Consider the following 9,739-nt stretch of genomic DNA (forward strand, 5'->3'; position numbering starts at 1 on the left):
ATTTTTTGAAATATGCTTATTTACTGAGAGAAAGAAAGTAAGAGAGAGAGAGAGAGAGAGAGAGGAGGGAGGGAAGGAGGGAGAGAGAGGAGAGAGAGAAAGAGAGAGAAAGAGAGAGAGAGAGAGAGTCCCTAATAAGGCCTTGACATAATCCTCTCCTGCCCCCATGACCTTCTAGCTATTCAGGATCACGAGTATGCCTGGCATGTTCTGGTATACCTAAGATTTGAATCAGGGGCCTTTCCTATGGTTTCAGGATCACACAGCGGTGCTCAACCACTTGCATCACTATGGCTGGGCCATGAATGAATGATTTTGATTAGACCTAAAGAAGAAAATCTAGCCCTTGAAACAGTGAACTGCTACATTGAGAAGCTAGAGTAAAAATCTCTGATTTGAGATGGCCCAGGGTGGGGCGAGAAGCACAGAGTTTAAAATCACACAGACCTGGGTTTGCATCCTGGCATAGCTCTCACAGGCTGGTTACCCTTGGGCATTTTGCTCAACTTCTTTGTGCCTCAGTTCCTTCTTTATGAAATAGTGATAGTAATATTGCTGACTTGCCAGGGAGCCTTTATAGAACAGACAAGATAATGTTTGTAAAGGCTGACACAGTGTCTGACCCAAAGAAAATACTCAGAGAATGTGAAACACAGAAGAGACCCACTGGTCCTGTACAGGACAGACATTAAGTTTGAATATGGTAGCTTGACCAGACCTTGGTCTTCTGAGTCTCTCTAGGTTGATTGGATCAGATTTTAGAACATCTAATCATGAAGGACTTTCTAGTTTCCTTCCTTCATGTCATCATATTCTGGAGCTCTAGTCTAAAGAGCTTTTTCCTCTGGAGTTGTCCCTGGCTTCCATGGCTAGGTCAAAGCCCTCGCCGCACACCTTCAGGACTCTGTAGACTTTGCGTGGTCACACTGGCCTCAGTAGCTGCTGTGTACAGTATATGGGATCCCTTGACTAATGCCTGTCTCTCCCACCAGACTGTACCTCCCTAGAAGGCAGGGGTTTGTCTGTTTTTCTCACCATTGTATTCTTAGTAGCCAGCTGACTACCTGGCATATAATAGGCGTTTAGTAAATATGTTTGTAGGGAGAATGATAATGAAATCATTTACTCTGGTTGCATTTATACATGTGGTGCTTTCTGATCTCTCAGGTCAAGGTATGTATTTGTTTTCCTGACATGACCTGTTGTGCTCTTTGCCTCTAGCTTCACAAGGCCCATAGTGGGCACTGCACTTTGGTGATCTCCAAAACATCGGGTGTGGAGCAGATTGACCAGAGGCTTCTAAGGGGCATGGGGTCAAGAGACTGGGGAGCTGTCAGAAGGCTAGAGAATTCTGCTTTGGATGGGCTGCTGCATAACTATTTGCTTTCAAAGGCTTCCGGCTAATCAGAATTTCAAAGGATACTTTTAAACGTAATAGGATTCTACCTGAAAGAGCAATGAGTGAGGCGTTGGAGCTGTTTATTCCTCTAGTTTCTATTCTGGGCTTATATCAAAGATAGCTGGGCCTTCTGATTTTATTTTCATTCTCACACAAAATGGAAAAACCTAATGACAAGACCACAAGGAAATACCCCACCCAGCCTTTTGCCTCAGTTACTCTGAGGAACAGAGGAGCCTAGAAAGTGGACAGAGATGTGTCATTTTCAGCCAACCACCAAGGAATTTCGCACCATCGTTTACACAGGTCCTGTGAGGTAGAGGTCAAATTTCCTCTTCCCTTCTCTTCCGGAACAGCTTCAGCCATTCTTTCTGGTTAGCTAGATCTTCAAACAGAATTTTATGTGTAAAGTGTCAGAACTCCACTTTGAAGTTAAAATAACTTATATTAACACTTTTTATTGTTTTTATGACTGTTGCTTTTGACCATAGTAGTCTTGGGGAAGATTGTGTGGAAGGGAAAAAAACAACAACCAAAACAACTCCTTTTCAGAACTGTGGCAAGGGAGGGAGGGAAGCTGGGAAAATATGCATGTACATCTGGTATTTTAAAAGATCTCCACCTGCTTTTCTCAGACCAGCTGGCAGACTATTCAGAGAAACGTATCGTTCTTTCTGGAACACTCAGGACCAAAAGCATCTGCAAAGGAGTTGACAGAGGCTTCCTGGCATCGGTTGCACAAATCCTGTGCTAACCATCATTTTAGAAATTTGAACTGAATGAGAACAGGTACTGTGTTTTAAAGCTGTGGTTTTGAGGTTTTGACACCCTGTAAGTTTAACATATGCCCAAGAAATGGCAGAAGCAGCACACATCATGCTTTGCACATAAAATTGTCATTTCCATATAAAGTTGTTTTATAATCAGGTCTCTGGTGCTGCTTTGAGATGTAGTGAAACGAGAACATTCATCAGCCCATCTGAGCAGTGGAGACATCAGATAACACGGAGGTGGCCTGCACAGATCCCTAAGTGGGACCCCATCCTTTCGGGCCTCTGGGCCCAGTGTGCAGAGAACTAATTCATTGCAGGGGGTCTCCAGGTGACCTGCTTCTCACCCCTTGGCCACCCTGGAACCTGTATTCTTGATTCTGGGTCTTGGAATCTAACCTCTTGGAGACGGTTACTGAAATTTTATAGAAAGCAGATGAAAACAATGATGCATTGGGACCCATTCTATAGCTGTCCTAAAAAGTTGTGCCTGGGCATTTTTTCTGAAAAACGACATTCAGTTTCTCACAGAGCATAGGAACTGAAAGGGCACAAATAGCCAACTCTGCTATTTAAAACCATCCAGGGCTCTCGCTGTGCCTTTTGTTGAGTGCAATTGCATTATCTAATGAATAATCAATGTTCAGCTGACACCTGAGGGCCCAAATAGCTAATCCTAAACAAAATTTACTGATTTCTTTGGCTTCTACTATTTATGATTGAGCTTGTTTTCTTAATGCTGAACCTCTCACTTGGCTCTGAGCTTCAGCCCACCAGTTTCAGTGGGCCCTGGGATTACAACTGATATAGGTCAGTTGTGATGGAAGATTTACTGACTACTGGACCCACTATGACTTTCATCCGCTATTACCCTTAGCTCTTTTATTTTTTCTTATTCGTTCATTCACTCAACAGATATCTGTGTGTGACTCTGTAGGTACTGGGCCTGAGGGATGTTTTGGTTTTGTCTGCCTCAAGGAACTTGTTATTGGTCCTAGGATATGATGGTAACTCTCCGAGACTTTGGACTTTCTCTTTCTGGGTCTCTGAAGTTGGAGTAGGCAGTGCCTCCAATTTCTCAAAACCTGTAGATACAGGGTCAAGGCCTGGCTCTCCTGGGTACAGAAGGCTTCTTCATGTGTTTAGTGATGGAGCATTCTACGGTGGTGGCAAAGTCTAGTGTGTTGATTCTTTTACGGAAGAGAATGTCTTTCATCTTTTCACGTAGAAGTTCAGCATAGTATGTCAGAGCACCTGGAGGGAAAAGACCATATTTTATTCATCTTTGCTTTCTCAGCTTCTGGCACAAAGCCTGGTGTGTAGTAGGAGCTTTCAAATTGAACAGAATGTGAATGGTTGTATCTGCTCAAAGCATGTGTCTTACTCCAGGGTCAGTGGGGTCATCTTCCCAGATGAAGGGAAACTTTATTCTTCTGTGCGTAGTTCAGCTTCTGAAATGATGACAAGATAGAAAAGAATGGCCCATCAGCTCCCCATGAATGCAGCCACACTGGATGTGACCAGAGCTGATGACACCTGGAGAGCTCATGTTCTCCCTTCTGCAGGATGCCCTTGTTGAGGCCTCACCCCTACTGGAGGGTGAGACTTGACAGGAAATCGCTATTCCCTGAGACTGATCAGAAGTTTGGGGACCAAAATGGCGCAACCACTTTTTTCTACATATTTTTCTCTAGAACTGGGATTCCGCATATGCAACAAACAGCAGGTTAAATTCAGTTCTGGTTATTGGGAATGTAATAGTGAGCAAGACAGGCAAAAATTCCTGTCTTCATAGACTGGAATTCATCCATGTGAATGTGTGTGTGTGTCCACCTGTGTAAAATCAATAAACAAATGTGTAGAGAGTATGTTAGAAAGTGACAAGTGGTGTGGAGAGACACAAGGCAGGAAAGGGGTATTGGGACTCCTGTGGTGGAGCTAATCTTTTTTTCTTTTTTTTTTTATGATAGGATACTTGCACACACATGAGAACTAGACCCTTGACGGATCTTGTCATGTTGCAATCTCCCTTCCCTAACCTTCTAGCTCCTCAGGATCCTGGGCGTCCATGTTTTTACCCAGCATGTTTTTAAGCCGGGCTAGGAATCCAAACCAGCAGTTGGCCATGTGGCTTCCAGCACTGCAGTCCAGTACGCTATAGACTGTGTCTGTGTCTGTGTCATCTAGGCTGGGTGGGTGGAATAAACTTTAAATAGGGTTGCAGGGAATCATGGTTTAACAGGTGACATTGGAGGAAATAGACCTGAAGCTGGCGAGGGAAAAGTCATGTGTATTTCTGGGAGCAGAGTATTACAGACAGAGGGAATAGGGATGGTAAAACTTGAAGCAGGTTGTGTCTGGTGTGGTCAAAGAACAGGAAGGAGACCAGTGTGGCTAGAGGTGAGGGGAGTGCAAATCAGGTAGGACTTTTTATCATTGGCATGATTATCCGTGGAGAGCAGTCAGCCTGAAAACATGTGGCCTGTAGACACATACAGAAATGTGCTTTTGTAAGCTACTCTAGCAGGGCTATTGAGGAACATTTATATACGAAAGCAGTATTTGTCTGCTGTCAATGATTATTTTGTTGTTGTCATTGATACCCAATACCCCATACTGGCTAGTACTGGGCTAAAGGAAGTTACATGCATTTATCAGATTGTCCCCCCAAAAAGATCAGAGAAATTATATGGCACCAGTCATTTTCACATCTTCAGATGATTCACATTCAAGAACAGCTGGCTTTGCATTTCAATTTCTCCTCCCGAATTCTCTTTGCATCCCACTTCTTTCTTCCCCAAGCCTGTGCATCCTATTTTCCCCTTCCCCAATTTTCTGCCCTTTTCAAGAATAAACCTGAGGTTGGTGGTCCTAACTTCTCCATCAGAGAAGTTGTGCCCACCCAATCCTCACTTTTCTATACTTGTGTTTCTTTGTTATTGCTTCTATTCCTAATCCACAGCCTTCCCCATTCAGAAAAAATGTGTTCATGACAAGTTGGTCCCAGCAATTCTCTTCCTTCTACACTTACCAAATTTCCTCATTTTGTTTGAGAGCCTTACTAGGTCAGTCACCAGGGAGTCAGAATAAAATTTTGCCAAAAAAGTAAAATGAGTAGATGTTGGCCTAAGACTGGAATAAGATACTGAGATTTCTCTGCTCTGAATCCATCAGAATCTGAGAAGGAAGCTTGGCATTCTTAAATTAGAAACACTGAGGAGTTTAATAAAGGTACTATTTACATAGATGTGGGTGGAGTGCAGAGAGAGCCTTACCGGAGAGTGCAGCGTGCATGGGGTTTACAACACAAGGAGCCTTGGCCAGTCTAAGGACTGAAGCAGCAAGAGGTGGGAGTGCTGACTGGAGTCAGTGAGGACACGGGTGAAGAGTACCCCTGCCCGGTTTTAGCTATGACCTTTGGCTGAGGTTGCAGTCAGTCATGATGACTCACAAGGAGAGAGCTGAACTTATAAGTGCTCCAAACTCATTCTTTTTATTTTACAAAAAAGGTTTATAGTTTTTAAAAATTTTTTTATTCCTCCACAAGAGAGGGAGACGAGAGAGAGAGAGAGAGAGAGAGAGAGAGAGAGAGAGAGAGAGAGAGACTGAGACTCAATGGGGTCTCCATATTGTGATCCACCTAGCCTCAATCAGTCAGGATCATGAACACACATGCATTCCAGGCTCAGGACATGAACTTGGGACCTTCTCATATGGCCTCAACATTGTAGAGCATCTTGCTAACTCTATACTACTGTGGCTGGCCCTTAAACTCATGTTCTTGTTTTGCTTTCTTACTAGTGCTTCCCATGGACTGACTTCAACCGGAAACTGGAGAGCAAGGTAGTTCATTACTGTGGTCTGCATTGGCTAGACTTGTGGTTACAAAGGATAGAATGGATCTGAAGGGTGATTGGAAGGGAACTGGCATGAGCTAGAGAGAAGAAGGGGACATGGGACCAAGTAGAACCAGAGATGGAGAAAGCACAGCCTTTTTGCCCAAGCAACATGGTTAGTTCCAGAGGCTGCATGGAAACTGGGCAGCCTGAGGACATCTTGCTACTACCTGGGGTCACTATTGTCAGGTCTCAGCCTGCTGCCAATGAGCGCTCATATTGGAGCCCTGCTCTCCGGGGCTGTGAGACTGTCCAATGCACCCTCTTCCTCATCATTCGTGAATAACACTAGCACACTCACAGATGCTCACACAGATGGAAGGGCAGAGGACTTACAGGGGTGATGTTGGCATGAAGGCAGAGACTCATCCCTGGCTAAGGTGGAACCAGACTCAGCCTACATAGCCTGGACTGCAGTCACTACACTGCTTCAGGTAACATGCTATAACAGGAACATTCCTGGGCAGGACATAGAGCCTCAGAGCCACAGCTGTTAGAAGATTTAGAGTTCTTTACAGTCAGTGCATTAGAAATTGGGCAATGTCTCAATATCCGTGAATTTGTTTTCTTTGGTTACAGAGCTAACTTTGAAATTGATGATATGGATGACTGGGAATCTTTCAAATTTCATTACTCTTCATATAGAGCCCCAACTCCTCACTATGGCATGTTGGGATTGGCCTCTGCCTGCTTCACTGCATTCATCTTGTAGCATTCCCTTGTGGCTCCCTACACCCTGGCCACCCTAGAGGTGAATTTCAGGGCCCTGAGGGGCCACATTTCTTTCCACTTCTATCTGGCAGGCCCTTCTGACTTCTGTCTCTCCCCCTTTAACCTCTTTGTTTCTTTTTTCTTTTTTTTGGAGAGGTTTTCACTATAGGGCACGTGTGCTCGCCAGACAGACAGAGAGAGACATAGAGACAGCAAGCGAGAAATCACCCCCCAGGGGGGATGGCCATGCTGCAAACCCTTCTCCGCCATTCTCCTCTCAGGATCTTGGGCACACACGCACACGCGCCTGGCGTGAGTTTTAAGGCACCGGGTCTGGGACGCAAACCGCGGTTGACTACATGGGAGTTCAGTGACATAGCCATAACGCTGACTGCTGGTTCCCAACCTCTTTGTTTCTTAATTTCTACCCTGCTCAGAACTGTCTCATGGAAGCCCTGCCTGACGCTGTGACAGTAGTGGGTCATCATTCGCACAAGCTCTCAGTCTCCTTCCCACATAACAGTCCTCATCTTTATAATGGGAGAAGTAGTTTTGAAATGTCTGTCCTCTCCATTCTCCAATTCGATTGTAAGCTCTTTGTTTTGCTGCTGCCCAATGCCTGGGAATAGAAGACATACATATTTGAAAGAATTATTGACCAAAAGAAAAAAAAATGAGTTACATGAAAGAAATCAAAGTGGCATAGATTGGAAAAGCCATACATATCCGCCTTCTTCCCTCCCCAGTCTTTCCTGGTGCTGAGAACAAGCTGTTGGAAGCAAAGGTAGGAAGCGGCAGAAGTTGAGGAAGCAGAGATGGGAGAGCTGACCAGTCAGCTGTCCAGATACCTGAGGATGATGAAGAAAATTGGCTCTCAGGTATATCAACATCGATCTGATACTCTCTAGCAAAAGGAAATCCACTCAGGCCATATTATCAGAAGCGAGCTTTAAAAATGTGAGGCGAGTGAACTGCCCGCTCTGCTGACTGATTTGCAGAGGCCTGAAGTGATAACAGGTTGAGACTTCCAAAAATTATCTTAACTGGTGTCCTGGCATCTGGGGAATTCAAGAGCCAGCGGAATCAAGCAGGCTATTTATAAAATTTTTGTAGCTCTGTAGTCTGTCAGAACAACAAACACATCAAGACATCGATATACCGCTATTGGAATTCGTCAGCCCCAAATTATAAAGTAGTCAGGAATAGAGAATAAAACTGCAGCACTACAGCCTAAATCTTTATTTCTGGATGGCAGATTTATATGTGTGGGGTGAGATGATGGGATGGTCTCTATGGAGGGGTTCACATTACAGACTTGGTCCTGACAGCCTCTAAGAAATAAGGCCTGACCCCAAAGGAGGCTGGAGTTAAAGTTTATAGGGAGCTCAGAGAATGATTTAAGGGACCCATGAGAACAACGAGAAAGAGCTTGGTGAAATAGGTGAGGAAACCACTGAGAAAGGGAGTGGGAAAGGATGAGTGAGGTGCAAGGAGGGAGGGAGGCAGGTAGACAAAGGAGGCGAGGCAGACTGATAGATTCATGGCCGTTGCTAATTCTTTATTCTCACTTCAGGTTTTGAGCGAATGCTTACTAACCACTACAACTTGTTTCCTTTCAGGTTATGTTGACCAACTATAGGGCATAGCTTCTACGAATTAATTAAGATCCCCTCTGGCCCTTTTCACTGTGCCGGCTCTCGGGATTGCTTCATTTTCTGCTCATTTTCTGTGCTGGGCCAGTTTTCCCCAAGCCTATAATAGAAAATGCTGTGATTTACAATAGTTGGGTACAATAATTCGTAATAGATTAAAAGTAGCATACCATACAATATAATTTCTTTTAATATATTATAACAATACATAATTCAATATATAACATATAATAGAATGTATGACAATATGCAGTGCGATGTCATATTTTTTAAAAAAGAATTATTTGTTTAGTTTATTATGATTTCTATTTTTGGGGGGTGGTTTTTGCTACAGGGCACATGCAATTGCCAGAAAAACAGAGACAGAGAGACAGAAAGTGAGAAATCACCCCCCAGGGGGGATGGCCATACCACAATCCCTTCTCCTCTCAGGATCTTGGGCATGCACGCACACGTGCCTGGTGTGAATTTAAGCCACTGGGTTCGGGGCTCGAACCGCAGTCGACTACATGGGGGTCCAGCGACATAGCCATTATGCTAACTGCTGGTCCCATGATTATTATTTTTTAAATTTGCTATGGCCCATGTGTGCTCAGCAGAGAGAGACAGACAGAGAGAGTGAAAGAGAGAGAAAGCAAGCCGCCAGATCTGTGACTTGAACTGTGGCTGGCCATGTGGGAATCCAGCACCCCAACCGCCTGCTGGCCCAGAATATCATATCTTAAATACTGGGGTGAAAAGGAGGTTCTGGTAAATTGAAGACTGTACCAAACGAAAAGTTGTAATTGGGCCTGGATGCACGCACGCACATAGAATGTGCAGCGATGGTTTAAGGAGGTGGTAATGATTTCTACTCCAAAATTCAATCCCAGAGCCTATCATTTCATTATGAGGTAGTCATTCTTTTGGGTCTCGTGTCTTCTTAGAAATCATTAATAAAATCCTAATGTCCTGGAGAGGAGTCACACCTTTAGTTTCTATCAACAGGTTTTGTGGTTGGTTAGCTGTCAGTCGATAGTGTCCTACTCCCACCTCCAACTTCATACTTGAAAATTCATGCTTCCTACTTTTCACTTTACAAACATAATCATCTCACAGTGGTACAATACCATTTACTCCCTTCCAAACGTTCTTCTATTTTAAGCTGTTTTTTAATTCTACATACACTGTAAATCCTACCTTAAAGTATTAATATTTGTGCTTAAAATATATATATATATATTTTTAAGGATCATAATGGGACCAGCAGTTACCATAATGGCTATGTTGCTGGACTCCCATGTGGTCGACTGAGGTTCAAGTCGTGGACCC

At 44.0% G+C, this 9,739-nt stretch overlaps 1 pseudogene; it reads left to right on the forward strand.

Annotated features, from left to right (window-relative positions):
- The first annotated feature begins 6,177 nt into the window (after positions 1–6,177).
- The window catches only part of LOC106735607 (tigger transposable element-derived protein 1-like), a 54,252-nt pseudogene continuing 50,690 nt past the window's right edge, over positions 6,178–9,739 (forward strand).

The sequence above is a fragment of the Tupaia chinensis genome, unplaced genomic scaffold (genome assembly GCF_000334495.1).
Source record: "Tupaia chinensis unplaced genomic scaffold, TupChi_1.0 Scaffold000458_2, whole genome shotgun sequence".
NCBI classification, from domain to species: domain Eukaryota; kingdom Metazoa; phylum Chordata; class Mammalia; order Scandentia; family Tupaiidae; genus Tupaia; species Tupaia belangeri.